Genomic DNA, 22,342 nt, shown 5'->3' on the forward strand with positions numbered 1-22,342 from the left:
AAATTGAGGTGCGTTGTGGTTGGGTGCATAAATATTAATAATTGAGATCTCATCATATTGAGTATTACCTTTAACAAATATGAAGTGTCCATCGTTATCCTTAATTATTTTGGTTGGTTTAAAGTCTATTGCATCTGCAAACAGGATTGCAATGCCTGCTTTTTTCTGCTTTCCATTTGCCTGGAATATAGATGACCATCCCTTCACCTTGAGTCTATATCTGTCTTTTAATGTAAGATGCGATTCTTGGATGCAGCAGATATCTGGCTTGAGTTTACGTGTCCAGTCCGCCAACCTATGCCTCATTAGAGGACAATTTAAACCATTCACATTAATTGAGAGTATTGATAAGCCTTTCGAGAGACCAGTGGACATTTTTAATCCTTTTGCGACTGTGAAAGTTGGAATTTGATCAAAAATTTTTGGGGTGGGTTTACTTTTGTGGTGGAGGATTACGCTGGTCTTTATGGAGGATAGATCTAAGAATGTCCTGGAGAGCTGGTTTAGTTGTGGTAAATTTCTTCAACATGTGAATGTTGTTAAAGTATTTAATTTCTCCATCATAAATGAAGCTCAGTTTAGCTGGGTACAGGATCCTGGGTTGAAAGTTATTTTGTTTTAGGAGATTAAAAGTCAATGACCATCCTCTTCTAGCTTGAAAGGTTTCAGCAGAGAGATCTGCAGTTATTCTGATATTCTCCCCTTGTAGGTAATGGTTTTCTTTCTTCTGGCTGCTTTCAGAATTTTCTCCTTCATATTAACTTTAGTGAAATTGATTATGATATGTCTGGGGGATGTGTTATTTGGGTTGAGTCGTGCTGGAGTTCTGAAACTGCTATCTGAATTTCAGAATCTCTTGGCATGTCTGGAAAGTTCTTCAAAATCTCATGGAGAAGAGACTCTGTGCCTTGTGAAGCCACCTCGACACTTTTGGGGATCCCTATAATACGAATATTGGTTTTCTTCAAATTATCTGAGATCTCTCTGATAGAATGGTTTGTTTTTGTTCTCCATTTCTCTTCTTCTTTGAGGGTTTGGGAGCGTTCAAAAACTTTGTCTTCAATGTCAGTAATCCTTTCTTCTGCTTGGTCCATTCTGTTACTGAGGGATTCTACTGTGTTTCTCAGATCTTTGAGGGATGCAACTTCTTGTCTCAATGTGTCGAAATCTTTGGTCATTTGGTCTTTGAATCCATTGAATCCTTGAGATAACTTTTGGAATTCTAATTCAATCTTATTTTCTATCCAGATCCTGAATTCAATTTCTGACATCTCAGCTATTTGTTTGTGCATGGGGTCTTGGGCTGTTTCTGCCCCATTGATCCTTGGGGGAGTTGATCTACTCTGATTATTCATATTGCCAGAGTTTTTCTGTTGATTTCGCCTCATGATTGTATTTCACCATTGCCTCTGGCTGTCCTCAGTGTTGGGGATGTGTCTCTCCAAGATTAGACCCTAGCGGGATCACTCTATTGTTGCTGGATCTTTGTAGGGAGTGACCCTATGTAGTTCCTCTGGGGCTGCTCTAGCTAGGGAGTTCTAGTTGTGGAAGCAGCTCCGGTTTGTGACACACCTGGATCCAGCAACAGGGCTGCAGGTGGTGCGCACGGTTCTGGGAGTTCCAGGCACCCAGTGACTTCGGCACAGAGAGCCCAAGGCTCCAGCAGTCTCTGCCCAGGAGAAGAGCTCTGCGCAGAGTCAGGGAGGGCTCCAAAGGGCACACAGCTACCAGAGTCCCTGTCCAGATGAACAGGCTAGTGTGGAAGCTTGGAAGACACTGGAGGGAGGACGCAGGGTTGCGTGGCTCCCGCAGTTCCTGGTCAGGGAATGTGGAGGCCCGGTGGGTGCAGGTCACAGGTCGGGGGTTGCTGCACAGCTCTTATGGAGGTCTGGGCGGCACCAAGCCCAGGAGTTTGAGTTTGCTATGATCTGTGACATCACGGCACTCTACCCAGGGCAACAGCCCAATGCTCCAGTGTGCCAAAACCGTCTCACTCTGCCCCTAAGTATTAAGGCTGTATGGCAGCTCAGTCCCCATCTTTAGGATGCTCAGTCAGTAGGTTACTTTGACCCGCCCAATCCTTGCTCTGAGACCCTGATGGCGGAGCTTGCTGGGCAGTTGTTTCACAATGGCTTCCTGCACCCAGCTCAGTGGCTCAGTCTGGGGCCCCAGACAATGCCCAAAGTTCTCCACACTCCTGCTCAAGCTCTCCCCAGGGCAGTTCATCTGAGTGCCAAGTCCAAGAACACCAAAACAGTTCACAGGTAAGGCCTTTCCGGTTTGCAGTCTCACTGCTGCTTGTACTTAGGTTGCTGGCGTGATTAGGTCGATTGAACACATGCAACCTCTTGCCAGTTTTCCACTGTTTTTGTCCTCCTCTTGGGGTCCAGAAGTGCCTTGCTGGCTCCCTGTATCCTCAAAGGGATGATTATAGGCAGATCCCACCGGCCAGAGATGCCTGGAGTCTTGTCTCCCCAGACTCGCTGTTCCCAGTTGCAGGGAAGCTGTTACTCGGCCGCCATCTTTAATCTCTCCTAAATATATTTTTTGGTGATTTCTTTCTTAATCTCATCTCTGACCCAGCTATCATTCAGCATAAGGTTATTTAGCTTCCAGGTTTTTGTATGAGTATGCCTATTCCTGTTGTTACTCAGCTCAAGTTTTTTTCCATGGTGGTCCGAGAAGATGCATTGAATAATTTCTATTCCTTTAAATGTACTGAGGTTAGACTTGTGACCTAAGATGTGATCGATTTTGGAGTAAGTTCCATGGGCAGATGAGCAGTATGTGCATTCAGTTTTCTTGGGATGAAATGTTCTGTAGATGTCTGCTAAATCCAAATTTTGGATGGTTAGGTTTAAATCTAAAATTTCTTTGCTCAGCTTCTTGTTGGAGGATGGATCCAACACTGTCAAAGGAGTGTTGAAATCTCCGACTATTATGGAACTGGAGGAAATCAAGATGCTCATGTCTGTTAAAGTTTCTCTTATAAATTGAGGTGCGTTCTGGTTGGGTGCATAGATATTAATAATTGAAATCTCATCATATTGAGTATTACCTTTAACAAATATGAAGTGACCATTCTTGTCCTTCCTTCTTTTTTTTGGTTTAAGTCCTATTGTATCTGCAAATAAAATTGCAACACCTGCTTTTTTCTGATTACCATTTTTGGTACTATTTTCTGGTTACCATTTGCCTGAAATTCACCCTGAATCCATATTTGTCTTTTAAGTTAAATTGTGACTCTTGTATGCAACAAATATCTGGCCTGGGTTTTTGTATCCAGTCAGATCACCTATGCCTCTTTATAGGACATTTTAAGCCATTCCCATTAACGGAGAATATTGATAAGTCTGGTGAAATTTTGGGTATCAAGTTTTTCAAAAGTCCATTGGATAGTTTTAATCCTTTCACCAGTGTGGAAATTTGCATTTGATCCGCAGTTTCTGAGTGTGAGTTTACTTTTGTAGTATAGGATTGTGTTGGTCATTATGTAGGATAGGTCTGAGAATATCCTGAAGAGCTTGTTTGGTTATGGCAAATTTCTTCAATATATGAATGTCGTTAAAGTATTTAATTTCTCCACCATAAATGAAACTCAGTTTAGCTGGATACAAGATCCAGGGTTGAAAGTTATTTTGCTTTAGGAAATTAAAAGTTGATGACCACCCTCTTCTGGCTTGAAAAGTTTCAGCAGAGAGATCTGCAGTCATTCTAATATTCTTCCCTTTGATGGTAATTGTTTTCTTTCTCCTGGCAGCTTGCAGAATTTTCTCCTTCATATTAACTTTAGTGAAATTGATTATGATGTGTCTGGGGGTGCCTTATTTGGGTTGAGTCTTGCTGGAGTTCTGAAACTGTCTGCTATCTGAATTTTGGAATCTCTTGGCATTTCTGGAAAGTTTTCCTTCGTAATGTCATGGAGAAGAGACTCTGTGCCGGAGAAGAGACTGTGTGCCTTGTGAAGCCACTTCGTCACTTTTGGGGATCCCTATAAGACAAATATTGGTTTTCTTCAAATTATCCGAGAGCTCTCTGAGAGAGTGGTCTGTTTTGCTCTCCATTTCTCTGTGCCCAGCGAGGCCACTTCATCTGTTTCTGGAACTCCAATGATTTGGATATTGACCTTCTTTGCATTATCCCAGAGCTCTCTGAGAGAATGATCCATTTTTGCTCTCCATTTCTCTTCCTCTTATAGAGTTTGGGAGCGTTCAAAGGTTTATCTTCAATGTCAGAAATCCTTTCTTCTGCTTGTTCCATTCTGTTGCTGAGGGATTCTACTGTATTTTTCATATCTTTGAGGGCTGCAAATTCTTGCTTCAGTGAGTGTAAGTCTTTGGTGGTTTTGTCTTTAAATTCGTTAATTCTTGAGACAACTTTTGAATTTCTCCTCGAATTCCTAATTCCCCTTTATTAATATTGTCTGCAATCCAAATTCTGAATTCGATTTCTGACATCTCAGCCAGTTGTTTATGAATGGGATCTTCAATTATATCTGCCATATCTTTCCTGGTGGGGTTGATCTCTTATGGTCATTCATGTTACAAGAGCTTTTCTGCTGATTCCGCCCCATGGTTGTTTTACTCCCTGTGATTTTTTTTTCCCCTGGTGCTTTGTCGAGGGCTTGTACAGTGTTGTGGCCTGAGAAACTGGGGCCCTGTCTGGTGTGATGGAGCTAAGTGGTTCTGTTTTGTTTTCAGCTGGTTTCTGTTCCACCCTAGTGAAACAGATACTCTGGATTGAAGCCTCAGCTGTGGAGAAATATCAGCGATTAATTCACCCTGCCCCCCACAGGCAAACAATTGGAAAATGAAAAATCAAACCTTCTTACCAATGTGCACCCAGGGCACCACCTGATTTGTCCTCAGGCGATTGGTTCAGTTCAAAAGGTCCAAATCAATATTCTCAGTCTGCACCTGTCTCGGGTGATAGAGTTTAAGAGGTCTCTGGGAACTGGATCACAGGGGTCTGGTGACTACTCTGGTGTGGCTTGTTCCAGTGCTGCATGGAGTCAGGAGCCACCCAGCCAATAGATCAGTCTGGGAAGGTTGATGCCTCCTTCCCCACTTTGTACCACTGTCACAGCCAGTCATTGGTAGCCCTGCAGTTGGCTGACCCAGTTGCCTATAGTGAACCGGTACTCCAGGAGTTTGAACCTTCCTGAATCACAAGGAAGTTTGCCAGGCTGCTGCGCTCTACCTCTCTCTAGCAGGAGGAGGTGAGGCCTGACAACCTGGGGCCCTTGATGAAGGTTGGGGGGTTTTAACTCAGGTCCAGTCTCGCCCCCGATTAATGTTACTGACAGAACAGAACAGAACAACTTTGCTGTTCTGTTGCAGAAGAGAAGCTGAATTGAGTTCCAAATCAGCTTGTCTTTGCTCTTGTATTGTCTATAGGCTGATGATCCCCTGAGGTGTGTCTTACATTCAGTAAAGTGGACCTCTGGGTCAGCCCCGCCCTGGGAGTTTCCCCAGTTTGCAAGTTGGTGTTGCCTCAGGCAAATCCTATACTCACAGTCTGGTTGCCCAGGGAGACAGGGGTTTGGCTTCAGAATGTTCGGTAGTGATTCTTATTGCTAACAAAAGAGCACTGGTGTTTTATGCCTCAGGGAACCCTTGCTCTGGTGCAGCTCCCTTCTGGCCAACCGTCCTCTCTCTGCTCCTGTGCCCCAGAGTCTGCACTGACCGGCTGCAGCCCTGGCACTGTCTACACACTTCGTGAAATCACCCAAGAGTCTGGACTCCTGGGGGACAGGCCTCCAGACCTTGGAGTGAGAGTGGAGGGGAGTGCTGGGAGCCCAGGGTTGTGGGCAGAGGACACACACAGTTTTATACGGTTTTAAGCCTGGCCGTATTGTTGCCAAAAGACTGCTGTCTCACTGTGCCTCAGGGAACTACTGCTCTGGTGTGGTCCCTTCTCCACGGACCATCCTGTCCTCACTCCTGTGCCCTGGAGCCGGCGCCGACCAGCTGTAGTCCAGGCACTGTCCACACCCCTGGAGAAATCACCCAAGACTCTGAACTCCTGGGGGACTGGCCTCCAGACCTCAGTGTGAGTGGAGGGCAGCGCTGGGTGCTCAGAATTCCAGGTAGAGACTACATATAATTTTATACAGTTTTATGCCTCACATGAGGATGCCGTGGCACCCTAGTAGGGGAGGTAGGTTCAGTTTTTGGAAGATTTCTCCCATGGAGTGTAGTGGGAGGACCTTTGAACTCTGCCTGATTGTTTGTGTGGCACTCGGAGCCATTCTTATGGAGGAGGGGACTCCCGTCCTCTTGGTGATGGATTTTGTACCTTTTGTTTGTATCCTTAGGGTCGCAGCTTGCCTCAGTGGGGTTGACGTGTGTTCTTCAACCTTCTCTCTTAGTGCAGCTCAAATCTATCTGGTTACTTGCTGAATTTTTGTCCTTTAACTTTCCTTCTGGACGGGAGCCTCTGTGGAAAGCTGGCTTCAGTCATTCATCTTGTCTTCTCCCCCCAGGATCCAATCTTTAATCCACATCTGGTTATCTGGAGAATAGAGATGGTCTGGGGGGGAGATATACTAACAGGATATCTATCACTCACCCATTCTATACATTCTGTAATCATTTTTCATTATTTTTCCTAATGATATTAGTTGGTTAGTAAGTTTGTACGTTCTGTTTCTTCCAGTGCTCTTGGGGTCCTTGGTAAATTTCTTAAAATGGGAGGGGCCCCACGATGTAGGATTTTATAGGGTGAGTGTCCTGTTCTAATAAGAGTATATCTGATTTTAAACAATGCTAATGGTAAAGCCTGGATTCACTGAAGTTTTCAACTTTCCCTGAAATTTTGTGGCCAGTAGGCAGTATGTAGTTTCCTGTTAATTTCCAACATGGAGGAATTTTGTTGAATAAAGTCATTTCTTAAGAATATGTTCAGTTGGGTGGCATCTGTGGCTCATTGAGTAGGGCACTGTCCCCATATACTGAGGGTGGCAGGTTTGAACCCGGCCCCAGCCAAACTGCAACAAAATAATAGCTGGGCATTGTGGTGGGTGCCTGTAGTCCGAGGTACTCAGCAGGCTGAGGCAACAGAATCACCTAAACCCAAGAGCTGGAGGTTTCTGTGAGCTGTGATGCCATGGCACTCTACCAAGTGCAACAAAGTGAGACTCTGTGTCTGAAAAAGAAAAAAAAAAATGTTCATTTACTGTAAGAGCCAGACAGAGTAATGCTAATTCAGAAAGAAAAGCAGCTGCTGTTTCAAAAGTAAAGAGGACTCTTTCTTTTTTCTTTAGTTCCAAACGAATAACTGACCTTGGCTCTTCTGCTGAGTGCTAGTACCTTATCTTAAGGCTATTCATAACAAATCAATCAGAGTTTTTAGCAGGCAAAAAGATAGAAAAAATAGTTTTTAATAAACTTTGTATTAACTCTATAATGGTAAATCGACCCTTTGAGTTCTGAGTTTTGATGCATTTTTTTCTCATTATTTTATTTTATTATTATTATTTTTTGAGACAGAGTTTCAAGCTGTTGCCCTGGGTACAATGCCATGGCATCACAGCTCATAGCAACCTCCAACTCTTTGGCTTAAGTGATTCTCTTGCCTCAGCCTCCCAAGTAGTTGGGACTACAGGCACCCACCACAATGCCTGTTTAGTTTTTGGTTGTAGTTGTCATTGTTGTTTGGCAGGCCCGGAATGGATTCTAACCAGCTAGCTCTGGTGCATGTGGCTGGCACCTTAACTGCTTGAGCTACAGGTGCCGAGCCTCTCATTACTTTAAATATGTATACAAGAATAGAAATTGAAGAGGATTCAAACATAATTCTTATAAACTGAGAACAAACTACTTTGTTGTTTTAATTAGAGATTTCCTTTTTATTAAAATGAACTTAATCACATACGAAATTTTTTCTAAATTCTCTTTCACAAACCTTTGTGACTTACATGCAGCATCCTTCAACATTGTTTTTTCATATTTTATTTTTTGAGGCACAGTCTCACTTTGTCACACCCCATAGAGTGCCATGATATCATAGCTCACAGCAACCTCAGACACTTGGGCTCAAGCAATGCTCTTGCCTCAGCCTCACCAGTAGCTGGGACTACAGGTGTCCACCAGAATGCCCAGCTATTTTTAGAGATGGGATCTTGCTCTAGCTCAGGGTGGTCTAGAACTTGTGAGCCCAGGTCATCCTCTAGTCTTGGCCTCCTTCAACATTTTAAAATTTCTCATTTACATCTTAAATTTTATTTCTTTTTTTTTTTATTAAATCATAGCTGTGTACATTGATATGATCATGGGGCATCATTCACTAGATTCATAGACCGTTTACCAAGTTTCACATAATAACCTTGTAAGATGCACTGCTGGTGTAATCCCACCAATCCCCTTCCCTCTACCCACCTCCCCCCTCCCTACCCTCCCTTTCCCCCCTCCCCCTATTCTTAGTTTGTAACTGGGTTATAGCTTTCATGTGAAAACCCTAAATTAGTTTCATAGTAGGGCTGAGAACATTGGGTACTTTTCTTCCATTCTTGAGATACTTTACTAAGAAGAATATGTTCCAGCTCCATCCATGTAAACATCCATCTTTCTTTAAGGCTGCATAATATTCCATGGTGTACATGTACCACAATTTATTAATCCATTCGTGGATCGATGGGCACTTGGGCTTCTTCCATAACTTAGCAATTATGAATTGAGCTGCAATAAACATTCTGGTACAAATATCTTTGTTATGATGTGCTTTTTGGTCTTCTGGGTATATGCCCAGTAGAGGGATTACAGGATTGAATGGCAGATCTATTTTTAGATCTCTAAATGTTCTCCATATCTCTTTCCAAAAGGAATATATTAATTAGCATTCCCACCAGCAGTGCAAAAGTGTTCCCTTTTCTCCACATCCACGCCAACATCACTGCTCTTGGGATTTTGTGATATGGGCTAATCTTATTAGAGTTAGATGGTATCTCAAAGTAGTTTTGATTTGCATTTTTCTGATGATTAAAGATGATGAGCATTTTTTCATATGTCTGAAGGCCACGGGCCTGTCTTCTTCAGAGAGGTTTCTCTTCAAATCCCTGGCCCAGCCTGCGATGGGATCCCTTGTTCTATTCTTGCTAATGCGTTTGAGTTCTCTGTGGATTCTGGTTATTAAACCTTTGTCGGAGACATAACCTGCAAATATCTTCTCCCATTCTGAGTACTGTTTGCTTATTTACTTACTGTGTTCTTGGCTGTGCAGAAGCTTTTTAGTTTGATAAAGTCCCAGTAGTGTATTTTTGAAGCTGCTTCAGTTGCCCGGAGGTTCCTCCTCATAAAATACTCACCCAGCCCAATTTCTTCAAGGGTTTTTCCTGCACTCTCCTCTAGTATTTTTATAGTTTCATGTCTTAAGTTTAAATCTTTGATCAAGTGAGAGTTTATCTTAGTGAATGGTGAAAGGTGTGGGTCCACTTTCAGTCTTCTACAGATTGCCAGCCAGTTCATCCAGTACCATTTGTTCAATAGGGAATCTTTCCCCCACTGAATGTTTTTAATTGGCTTGTCAAAGATTAAATAACTGTAAGTAGCTGGATTCATCTCTTGGTTCTCTATTCTGTTTCAGAAATCTACTTCTCTGTTTTTGTGCCAATACCATGTTTTTGATCACTATTGATTTGTAGTATGGTCTGAGGTCTGGTAGCGTAATTCCTCCTTCTTTTTTTTTTATTTCTGAATAATGTCTTGGCTATTCGAGGTTTTTTCTGATTCCATATAAAATGAAGTATTGTTTTTTCAAGATCTTCAAAGTATGACAGTGGAGCTTTAATAGGGATTGCATTGAAATTATATATTGCTTTGGGTAGTACAGACATTTTAACTGTGTTGATTCTTCCCAGCCATGAGCATGGTATGTTTTTCCATTTGTTAATATTTTCAGCTATTTCTTTTCTTAGAGTTTCATAGTTCTCTTTATAGAGATCTCTCATGTCCTTTGTTAAATATATTCCCAAATATTTCATCTTCTTTGGCACTACTGTGAATGGGATAGAGTCAACTGTTTTTTCAACTTGACGGTTGTTGGTATATATAAAGGCTACCGATTTATGAATGTTGATTTTGTAATCTGAGACGCTGCTGTATTCCTTGATCACTTCTAAGAGTTTTGTAGTAGAGTCCCTAGTGTTTTCCAGATATATTATCATATCATCTGCAAAGAGCGAAAGTTTGATCTCTTCTGACACTATATGGATACTCCTGATCGCCTTTTCTTCCCTAATTGCGGTGGGAACTTCCATTACAATGTTTAAAAGCAATGGAGACAATGGGCAGCCTTGTCTGGTTCCCGATCTGAGTGGAAATGATTCCAATTTAACTCCATTCAATATGATATTGGCTGTGGGTTTGCTGTAGATGGTCTCCATCAGTTTAAGAAATGTCCCTTCTATACCAATTTTCTTAAGTGTTCTAATCATGAATGGATGTTGGATGTTATCAAAAGCTTTTTCTGCATTGATTGAGAGAATCATATGGTCTTTGTTTTTTAATTTGTTTATGTGCTGGATTACATTTATAGATTTACGTATATTGAACCAGCCTTGAGACCCTGGGATAAAACCAACTAGGTCATGATGTAGTATTTGTTTGATGTGTTGCTGGATTCTGTTTGTTAGGATCTTGTTGAATATTTTTGCATCTATATTCATTAGTGATATCGGTCTATAATTTTCTTTTCTTGTTGGTTCTTTTCCTGGTTTGGGGATCAGGGTGATGTTTGCTTCATAGAACGTGTTGGGTAGTCTTCCTTCTTTTTCTACGTTTTGGACGACGTTGAGTAATATAGGTACTAATTCCTCTTTAAAGGTTTGGTAGAATTCAGATGTGAAACCATCTGGTCCTGGGCTTTTCTTTTTAGGGAGGTTTTGTATAGTTGATGCTATTTCCGAAATTGATATAGCCCTTTTCAATATTTCCACTTGATTCTGGCTAAGTCTTGGAAGGTGACGTGCTTCCAAGTATTGGTCAATTTCCTTCAGATTTTCATATTTCTGAGAATAGTTTCTTGTAATATTCCTTAAGGATTTTTTGGATTTCTGAGGAGTCTGTTGTTATTTCGTCTTTGTTGTTTTTGATTGAAGAGATTAGAGACTTTACCCTTTTTTTCCTGATTAGGTTGGCCAAAGGTTTATCTATTTTATTGACCTTTTCAAAAAACCAGCTTTTTGATTTATTGATCTGTTATATTATTCTTTTGTTTTCAATTTCATTTCATTCTGCTCTAATTTTGATTATTTCTTTTCTTCTGCTGGGTTTGGGCTTGGAATGTTCTTCCTTTCTAGTTGTTTGGGATGTCCCATTAAGTTTTTTTTTTTTTTTTTATTTATTTATTTTTTTTAAACTTTCTTTTTTTTTTATTGTTGGGGATTCATTGAGGGTACAATAAGCCAGTTACACTGATTGCAATTGTTAGGTAAAGTCCCTCTTGCAATCATGTCTTGCCCCCATAAAATGTGACACACACTAAGGCCCCCCCCTCCTCCCTCCATCCTTCTTTCTGCTTCCCCCCCCATAACCTTAATTGTCATTAATTGTCCTCATATCAAGATTGAGTACATAGGGGCATATCAAGATTGAGTACATAGGCCCATTAAGTTTTTAACTTCCTCTCTTTCAGTTCTCTTGAGGAAGGCTTGCAGTGCTATAAATTTCCCTCTTAGATCTGCCTTTGCAGTGTCCTAGAGGTTCTGATAGTTCGTGTCTTCATTGTTGTTTTGTTCCAAAAAATTGGCGATTTCTTTCTTAATCTCATCTCTGATCCAGCTATCATTCAGCATAAGGTTATTTAACTTCCATGTTTTTGTATGGGTATGCAGATTCCTGTTGTTACTCAATTCAAGTTTTATTCCATGGTGGTCCGAGAAGATGCAAGGAATAATTTCTATTCCTTTAAATTTACTGAGGTTAGACTTGTGACCTAAGATGTGATCGAGTTTGGAGTAAGTTCCATGGGCTGATGAGAAGTATGTGTATTCAGTTTTGTTGGGATGAAGTGTTCTGTAGATGTCTGCTAAATCCAAATGTTGGATGGTTAGGTTTAAATCTAAGATTTCTTTGCTCAGCTTCTTGTTGGAGGATCGATCCAACACTGTCAAAGGAGAGTTAAAATCTCCGACTATTATGGAGCTGGAAGAAATCAAGTTGCTCATGTCTGTTAGAGTTCCTCTTAGAAATTGAAGTGCATTCTGGTTGGGTGCATAGATATTAATAATTGAGATCTCATTTTATTGAGTATTACCCTTAACAAATATGAAGTGACCATTCTTGTCCTTCCTTACTTTTGTTGGTTTAAAGCCTATTGTATCTGCAAATAAAATTGGAACACCTGCTTTTTTCTGATTACCATTTGCCTGAAATATGGACGACCATCCTTTCACCCTGATTCTGTATTTCTCTTTTAATTTAAGATGTGACTCTTGTATGCAACAGATATCTGGCCTGAGTTTTTTATCCAATCAGCTAACCTATGTCTCATTAGAGGACAGTTTAAGCCATTCACATTAATGGAGAATATTGATAAGTCTGGTGGAATTTTGGGTATTGAGTTTTTCTAAAGTCCAGTGGGCATTTTTAATCCTTTCACCAGTATGGAAATTGGAGTTTGATCAAAAGTTTCTGAGTGAGTTTACTTTTGTGGTATAGGATTGGGTTGGTCATTATGGAGGATAGGTCTGAGAATATCCTGAATAGCTGGTTTGGTTATGGCAAATTTCTTCAACATATGAATGTCATTAAAGTATTTAATATCTCCATCATAAATGAAACTCAGTTTAGCTGAATCAAAGATCCGGCATTGAGAGTTATTTTGCTTTAGGAGATTAAAAGTCAGTGACCACCCTCTTCTGGCTTGAAAAGTTTCAGCTGAGAGATCTGCAGTCATTCTAATATTCTTCCCTTTGAAGGTAATGGTTTTCTTTCTCCTGGCAGCTTTGAGGATTTTCTCCTTCATATTAACTTTAGTGAAGTTAATTATGACATGTCTGTGGGATGTCTTATTGGGTTTGAGTCGTGCTCAGGTTCTGAAGCTGTCCGCTATCTGAATTTCAGAATCTCTAGGCATGTCTGGAAAATTCTGTTTCATAATTTCATGCAGAAGTGCGTCTGTGCCAGCGAGGCCACTTCATCAATTTGTGGAACTCCTATGATTTGGATATTCGCCTTGCTTGAATTATCTCAGAGCTCTCTGAGAGAGTGATCCGTTTTTGCTCTCCATTTCTCTTCTTCTTTGAGAGTTTGGGAGCATTGAAAGGCTTTATCTTCGATGTCAGACATCCTTTCTTCTGCTTACTCCATTCTGTTGCTGAGAGATTCTACTGTATTTTTCTTATCTTTGAATGCTGCAAATTCTTGCTTCAGTGTGTCTAAGTCTTTGGTGGTTTTGTCTTTAAATTCATGAAATTCTTGAGACAACTTTTGAATTTCTCCTTGAATTGCTAATTCCACTTTGTTAATCTTGTCTGCAATCCAAATTTTGAATTCGATTTCTGACATCTCAGCCAGTTGTTTATGAATGGGATCTTCAATTGCATCTGCCATATCTTTCCTTTGGGGGGTTGATCTATTCTGGTTATTCATGTTACCAGAGTTTTTTCACTGATTTTTCCCCATGGTTGTGTTACTCCCTCTGATTTTTTCCCCCTGGGGCTTTGTTGTGGTCCTGTACAGTGTTGTGGCCTGAGAAACTGGGGCCCTGTCTGGTGTGGTGGGGCTAAGTGGTTCTGTCTTGTTTTCAGCTGGTTTCTGTTCCACCCTAGTGAAACAGATACTCTGGATTGAAGTCTCAGCTGTGGTGAAATATCAGCAATTAAGTCACCCCACCCCCCCACCGGCAAACAATCGGAAATGAAAAATCAAACCTTCCTATCACCGTGCACCCAGGGCACCACCTGATTTGTCCTCAGGTGATTGGTTCAGTTCAAAAACGTCCAAATCAATTGTCTCAGTCTGCACCTGTCTCGGGTAAGAGAGTTTAAGAGGTCTCTGGGAACTGCGTCACGGGGGTCTGGTGACTACTCTGGTGTGGCTTGCTCCAGTGCTGCGTGGAGTCAGAAGAAGCCACCCAGCCAATAAATCAGTCTGGGAAGGTTGCTGCCTCCTTCCCCACCTTGCACCACTTCACACCCAGTCACTGATAGCCCTGCATTTGGCTGACCCAGTTGCCTGTAGTGAATCGATACTCCAGGAGTTTGTACCTGCCTGAATTCCAAGGAAGTCTGCCAGGCCGCTGCGCTCTGCCTCTCTCCAGCAGGAGGAGGTGAGGCCTGTCAACCTCAGGTGCTCGATGAAGGTTGATGGGTTTTCACTCAGGTTGTCTTGCCCCTGATTAATGTTACTGACAGAACAGAACAGAACAACTCTGCAGTTAACCTGCAGAAGAGAAGCTGAGTTGAGTTCCAAATCAGCTTGCGTTTGCTCTTGAGTTGTCTATAGGCTGACGATCCCCTGAGGGCAGGTGTGTCTTAGGTTTAGTAAAGCGGACCTCCTGGTCAGCCCCGCCCTGGGAGTTTCCCTGGTTTGCAAGTTGGAGTTGCCTCAGGCAAACTCAGAGTCTCTGATTGCCCAGGGAGACAGGGGGTGTGGCTTCAGAATATTCAGTAGTGAGCCGTATTGCTAGCAGAAGAGGGCTGCTGCCTTATGGCTCGGGCAACGGCTGCTACGGTGTAGCTCCCCTCCTCCTCTCCTGTACCCCAGAGTCTGCACCAATAGGCTGCAGCCCAGCACTGTCTACACCCCTCGAGCAATCGCCCAAGAGGCTGGACCCCTGTGGGACAGGCCTCCAGACCTTGGAGCAACAGCAAAGGGGAGTCCGGGGAGCCCTGGGAGCCTGGGTTTGCGGGCAGAGAACCCATAGAGCTTTACACAGTTTTATGCCTGGCCGTATTGTCACCAAAAGATGGCTGTCACATTGTGCCTCATGGAACTGTCACTCCGCTGCAGTCCCCTCTCCGCCCACCAACTGGGACTGGCCTCCAGACCCCAGTGTGACCGAAGGGGAGTGCTGGGAGCTCAGAATTCCAGGTAGAGACTATATACAGTTTATACCGTTTTATGCCTGGCAGGAGGATGCCGTGGCACCCTAGTAGGGGAGGTAGGTCCAATTTTTAGAGGGTCTCTCCTGTGGAGTTTAGTGGGAGGACCTTTGAACTCTGACCGGTTGTTTGTGGGGCACTCTGAGCTGTTCTCATGGGGGAGGAGACTCCCGTCTGCTTGGTGATGGATTTTGTACCTTTTGTTTCTATCCTTGTGGTCACAGCTTGCCTCAGTGGGGTTGATGTGCATTGTACAACCTTCTCTCTTAGTGCAGCTCAAATCCACCAGGTTACTTGCTGAATTTTTGTCCTTTAACTCTCCTTCTTGACGGGAGCCTCTGTGGAAAGCTGGCTTCAGTCAGCCATCTTGTCTCATCCCTAGATAAAAGATTTAAACTTAAGACATGAAACTATAAAAATACTTGAAGAAAGTGCTCGGAAAAACTTTTGAAGGAATCAGCCTGGGTGAATATATTATGAGGACGACCCCTCAGGCAATTGAAGCAGTATCAAAAATACACTACTGGGACCTGATCAAACTAAAAAGCTTCTGCACAGCCAAGAACATAGTAAGTAAAGCAAGCAGACAGCCCTCAGAATGGGAGAACATATTTGCAGGTTATACCTCCAATAAAGGTCTAATAACCAGAATCCACAGAGAACTCAAACATATTAGCAGGAAAAGAACACGTGACCCCATCTCAGTGTGGGCAAGAGACTTGAAGAGAAACTTCTCTAAAGAAGACAGGCACACGATCTACAAACACATGAAAAAAACCTCATCATCCTTAATCATCAGAGAAATGCAAATCAAAACTACTGTGAGATATCACCTAACCCCAGTAAGAGTAGCCCACATAACGAAATCCCAAAACCAGATATGTTGGGGTGGATGTGGAGAAAAGGGCACACTTCTACACTGCTGGTGGGAATGCACACTAATATGTTCCTTCTGGAAGAATGAAGAATGTTCATTCTATGTTTGGAGAATACTTACAGACCTAAAAATAGACCTGCCATTCGATCCTGTAATTCCTTTACTCAGTTTATACCCAGAAGACCAAAAAAATCACAATATAACAAAGACATCTGTACCAGAATGTTTATTGCAGCCCAATTCATAATTGCTAAGTCATGGAAGAAGCCCAAGTGCCCATCGACCCACGAATGGACTAGCAAATTGTGGTACATGTATACCATGGAATGTTATGCAGCCTTAAAGAAAGATGGAGACTTTACCTCTTTCATGTTTACATGGATGGAGCTGGAACATATTCTTCTTAGCAAAGTATCTCGGGAATGGAAGAAAAAGTATCCAATGTATTCTACTCTACTATGAAGCTAAATTATAGCTTTCACATGAAGGCTATAACCCAACTATAGCACAATACTATGGGGAAAGGGCCAAGGAAGGGGAAGGGAGGGGGAAGGTTAGGGTGGAGGGAGGGTAATGAGTGGGGCCACACCTACGGTGCATCTTAGAATAGGTACAGGGGAAACTTACTAAATGCAGAAAACAAATGCCTACATACAATAACTAATAAAATGCCGTGAAGGCTACGTTGAACAGTTTGATGAGAATATTTCAGATTGTATATGAAACCAGCACATTGTACCCCTTTATTGCACTAATGTACACAGCTATGATTTAACAATAAAAATAATTTATTAAAAAAATAAATAAATTCATTATTACCTCAAAAAAAAAAAAAAAAGAAAAGAAACTGCATCATTTACATTACTCAGAAATAAAAACAAATTGGGAGGAATCACGCTTCCAGACTTCAGACTTTATTATAAATTGATAGTAATCAAAACAGCATGGTACTGGCACAAAAACAGAGAGGTAGATGTATGGAACAGAATTGAAGACCAAGAGGTGAACCCAGACACTTATCGTCATTTGATTTTTGATAAGCATATGAAAAATATAAATTTGGAGAAAGATTCCCTATTCAATAAATGGTGCTGGATGAATTGGCTGGCAACTTGTAGAATACTGAAACTTGACCCACGCCTTTCTCCTCTAACAAAAATTGACTCTCACTGGTTAAAGGACTTAAACTTAAGACATGAAACTATAAATATTCTTAGAGAGAGTGCAGGGGAAACACTTGAGAAAATTGGCCTGGGAGAATACTTCATGAGGAAGACACCCTGGGGAATTGAAGCAACATAAAAATACATTACTGGGATCTGATCAAATTAAAAACTTCTGTGCTGCTAAGAACACACTAAGTAAAGCAAATAGCCCTTAGAATGGGAGAGGATTTTTGCAAGTTATGCTACCGACAAAGGTCTAATAACCAGAATCCATAGACAACTCAAACTTATTATTAAGCAAAAAACAAGCGATCCCATTTCATTGTGGGCAAAAGACAAGAACAAAAGCTTCTCTGAAGAAGATAGGAGCATGGCCTACAGTCACATGAAAAAATACTCATTATCTTTAATCATCAGAGAAATGCAAACCAAAACTACTCTGAGATACCATCTAACTCCAGTAAGAGTAGCCCACATCACAGAATCCCAAAATTACAGATGTTGGTGTGGATGTGGAGAAAAGGGAACGCTTCTGCACTGCTTGTGGGAATGCAAGCTAGTACGTTCCTTCTGGAAGGAAGTTTGGAGAACACTCAGGGATCTTAATGTAGACCTGCAGTTTGATCCTGCAATTCTTCTACTAGGTGTATACCCAAAGGACCAAAAATCATTTGACAATAAAGATATTTGCACCAGATTGTTCATTGCAGTTCAATTCATAATTGCCAATTCATGGAAGAAGCCCAAGTGCCCTTTGACCCATGAATGGATTAATAAATTGTGGTATATGTATACCATGGAATATTATGCAGCAGTAAAAAAAATGGAGACTTTACCTCCTTTATGTTTACATGGATGGAGCTGGAAAATATTCTTCTCAGAATAGTATCTCAGAAATGGAAAAAAAGGTATCCAATGTACTCAGTACTACTGTGAAACCAATTTTTAATAACTCACACTTGCCTATGAAAAATGAAACACAACTTTAGGCTATGATGAAGGAGGGAAGGGGAGGGAAGGGATGGGGAGGGAGTGGGAGGGATTGTAGGGGGACCACAACTATGGAGCACATTGCAAGTACAAGTTGGATCTATCATGTGTAGAACACAAATGTCCTGATGCTATAATTGGGTAAATGAGATGAAAGCTATGCTGATTAGTATGATGTAAGCACTCCAATTTGTACAAATAATCAACACACTGAAATGGGCATAAATGTATTTATGATCTATGTACAAAAGGCTTAAAAAATAAAATTTAAAAAATAAAAAATAAATAAAAATAAAAAAATACTCTAAAAAAAAGAAAAAAAGAAACTGAATCATTTAAACATTTGGTTTGCCAGAGGACCACAGCATCTGATAATCCAATGAAAACAGGAAAGATTTTTAAAATCAATTTAACCCACACACAAATACAATTTTAATGAAGAATCGATAGTCTGGTGGATCATTTTCCCTGATACTGCATGGAAAAGCTTAAAGAGACTTTCAATCAGTGGGGTAGATAGTGAATAATTTTTTTTTAAATAAATCAAGTTGATTTAAAGATGGGGATTAAGTAAATAACAGCCAACATGGTACTTGGTCTTGGCAAACATTCTACTGTGGTTCTCCAGTGGCTGCTATTTGGGAAACACTGATATAGTGAAATAAATATGTAAGAGAAGGGGGTCAAATGCTTGCACATGGTGGAAAAATGGTTCCATAGACAAGTGTGCCCAACCTTGAAAAGCAGAGATACAGGACCAAAAGAGTGTAGTTAAGCCTGTCCAGAGGAGATTTGACAACGATACAGCTTCTTGATTGTTGTTTGTGATAGAATCAATTACTGACCTGCCCAGGTAGAACTAGCCCGCCCAGGAAGGATCAAGTATATGTCCCTCCCAAGAAATAGTGAATGGACCAAACCCTGCCTCTCTGACCCTTTAAAATCCCCATCGGCCATAGCCCACGTGTGGACTTCCTTCTGGTCAGAAATTTCACCCCACCTATACCCAGGTGGAATAAAAGCCACTTTGATAGCTCAGAACTGGGACTTCCTTTTCCTTTCCTCTCGGGCCTCGGAATAATCTTTCATCTTTGAGTTTGGAACCTCTCGTATGGTGCCATGACTTGGATAGGGAGAATCCCCCTTGGTGGGCCAAGAATGAACCCCATCAGACCCAACCAAACAGACCCTTGTTCCCATGAGATGAAGGGAAATGGGACACCCTCCAACCCTGCCTAAAATTTATCCATGTAAGTCTTTGTCCTAACTCCTTTTCTGAACTTCTTTTTTCTTCCCCTCCCTACTCTAATTCTTCTCCTCCCACTCTATCTCTGTGCCTTTTTAAAAGTATTCATATCTAGTTTCTTGGCGCCTTTTAATACTTCCTTCCCTGTCCCCATTTTATATGCTGATATTCCGGTGATCCATGTCTCTTCCAGTAACGGATTAACCTCACTGGGCCAGGCTTGTCTGCCCAATGCCCTCCTGTGGGGCTGGGCCATTTCCATTCGCCTGTGTCTTTTCTAGTCATGGGCTAACCTCAGTGAGCCAGACTCGTCCATCTGGTACCCTACTGTGGCCCTAGATTTTTCTGGATGCTTAAAGTCACACTCAGAGGCCAGACCCACTTTGACCAAGATCATATATGGAGATTGGTATTCCCTGATCCCAGCCTCCATGAGTCAGGCTCGCCAGTCTTGCGCCCTCTTGTGGGGCTGGACCATTCTCGGTAGTCGGTGTTTCTTCTGGTCATGGACTAAACCCCCGCCTCTGCAAGCTAGGCTCAACCGTCCAATACACTCCCAGGGGTCTGGATCACTTTTCTGGCTGGCCGCCACATGCAGAGGCCAGGTCCTCTCTGGCTGCAGCCTCAACCATTTCATCCCTCCTTTTCCCCCTTGAAAATTCTCTTTACATCTTCACTTGAATCTCATTTAATTTTCAGTTTTCAAAATGGGCACATCCCAGTCACAGATTCCCCCTTCCTCACCTTTAAGCTGTCTTTTAACTCACCTCAAGCTTCTACCATTCTATCCTGACCTTAAACCTAAATGTCTCATCTTTTTCTGTAATACCTCTTGACCTACATACAAACTTGACAGTGGCTCACATTGGCCTGAACATGGCACCTTTGATCTCTCAATTCTCACTGATCTCAATAATTACTATCAAAAATTAGGCAAATAGTCAGAGATCCCCTACATCCAGGCATTTCTGTTGCTCCTAAACATTCTTTTTCTGTGTTTGTCTTGAGAACCTTCTCAGATTCTCTTCACATGGGTAACACCTGCTTGCCCTGACCCATTGGAATCTCCATTATTTATTCCTGAACTGGCAGACAGCCCTCCCCCTTCTGCCCTTCCACAGCTCCTCCTGCTCCTCTCCAACCCCTCACCTACAATCCCTCCAGTCTCTCAATCAGAACTCCGGATAAATTCCTCTGTGTGGGATACCTCTCTTCCGTATAGCTTCCCACCATTCATTAATTCTCATTGCCTTCCAATCCCCACATCCATATCCTTCCCTTAAACAATGCCCCATCCCCCCAGAACCCTCCACCCACTTCCCACTGTATGTTATAGAAAAAAAAGTGGGGGGCAGACCCAATATCCCCGCCCCATACTAGGTCCAGCCAAACCTTTGAACATTCCATTCTCAGACTCAGCAGTGAGATCTCATTGATCTGGCTTTCGAGGTAAGGCAGCGCCTCTCAGAGCTCCAGTTATTGGTTTCCACCATTAGACAAACCCAGCTACTTCTTGAAACTCCACAGGGCACTCTAAAATAAAAAAAAAAAAAACTTCCAATTTTCCCATAGTTAACATGGTGGCTCCATGTGTGTCCTGTAGCAGAGCAGTTTCCTACTGGCCTTTCTTGGGGGTGAGGTTAGCCTTCCCTGGATCCACAGACGCTGGAAAATCATGGTAGCTGAGTTTCAGACATGTACTGGATCCCAGATATTTAGGCAAATAAATGCCACCATTGTAACAACAAAGAAAAAGGTTGCAGCTGTAAGACATGAAACTTACACAGAGGATTTTATTAAAAAGCAGATTGAAGAGTTCAACATAGGAAAGAGACATTTAGCCAACATGATGGGAGACCATCAGAAAAATTTACCCAAGAGAATATTGATAGAGCTATTGCTTACCTTTTTCCAAGTGATTTGTTTGAGAAATGAGCCAGGCCAGTGAAGAAGCATCCTGAACAGATTTTTCCAAAACAAAGAGCAATCCAGTGGGGAGAAAATGGCCACCCTTTTCATTTTCTCTTCTATAGTGGCAAACAATCCTATTATTCATTAATGCATGATGTATATGAAAAGTTACTCAAAATGGAAAAACATCAAAATCAATCACAAGCCAAAGATCTCCTGCCAGAAAAAAACTGAAACCAGAGACCTGTTTGGCAGCAGATGGCTGATTAAGGAGGAACTAGAAGAAATGTTAGGGGAAAAACTGCCAGATCAAGATTATATGCACTTCATTCAGCTGCTAGAAAAGTTATTGACATTGCAGTGTGGTGCTGCTGAGGAAGAATTTATACAGAGGTTTTGTAGAAGTGTAACTATTCAATAAAAAAAAAAAAGCTAATTGAACCTGTGCAGTATGATGAGCAAGGAATGGCCTTTAGCACAAGTGAAGGTAAAAGAAAGAGTGCAAAAGCAAAAGCCATTGTTTATGAATGTGGAAGTGGAAAAATAAAAGCAAATGGAATTGACTATCTGCTGTACTTTCCAGTCACACAGGACAGAGAACAGCTGATGTTCCCTTTTCACTTCCTTGACCGGCTTGGAAAATGTGACGTGACCTGCACAGTCTCAGGGAGTGGGAGGTCAGCACAGGCTGGAGGGATCTGCTTGGCAATGGCCAAAGCCTTGTGTGGCTTTGTCACTGAGGATGAGGTGGAGTGGATGAGACAAGCTGGAATGCTAACTACAGACCCCAAAGTCAGAGAACAGAAGAAGCCAGGCCAGGAGGGAGCCCACAGAAAGTTTACCTGGAAGAAGAGCTGAGGGTGTTTTCACAGGAAGAGGGAAGAGCTGTCTGTGTGCCTGGCATGTGGCAAACACAAAGTGAATATTGGCTGACCACTGTGAGGGTAGTGCTATCATAATTGTTTGAGGTTATGAGAATATTCATTTTTAAATGCTGCTTTGTAAAAGTGACCTTTAAAAAAAAAAAAAAAACGAAAGAAAAAGAAACATGAAAAAAATCTTCCTCAGGACCATGCTTTAAGTGCAGTAGATCAGGCTTTTGGGCAAAG

At 41.9% G+C, this 22,342-nt stretch overlaps 1 pseudogene; it reads left to right on the top strand.

Moving 5' to 3' along the window:
- Positions 1-20,993: 20,993 nt before the first annotated feature.
- On the top strand, positions 20,994-22,091 carry LOC128576832 (28S ribosomal protein S9, mitochondrial-like; annotated as a pseudogene).
- The last annotated feature ends 251 nt before the right edge of the window (positions 22,092-22,342 follow it).

This window comes from Nycticebus coucang, chromosome X (genome assembly GCF_027406575.1).
Source record: "Nycticebus coucang isolate mNycCou1 chromosome X, mNycCou1.pri, whole genome shotgun sequence".
NCBI classification, from domain to species: Eukaryota; Metazoa; Chordata; class Mammalia; order Primates; family Lorisidae; genus Nycticebus; species Nycticebus coucang.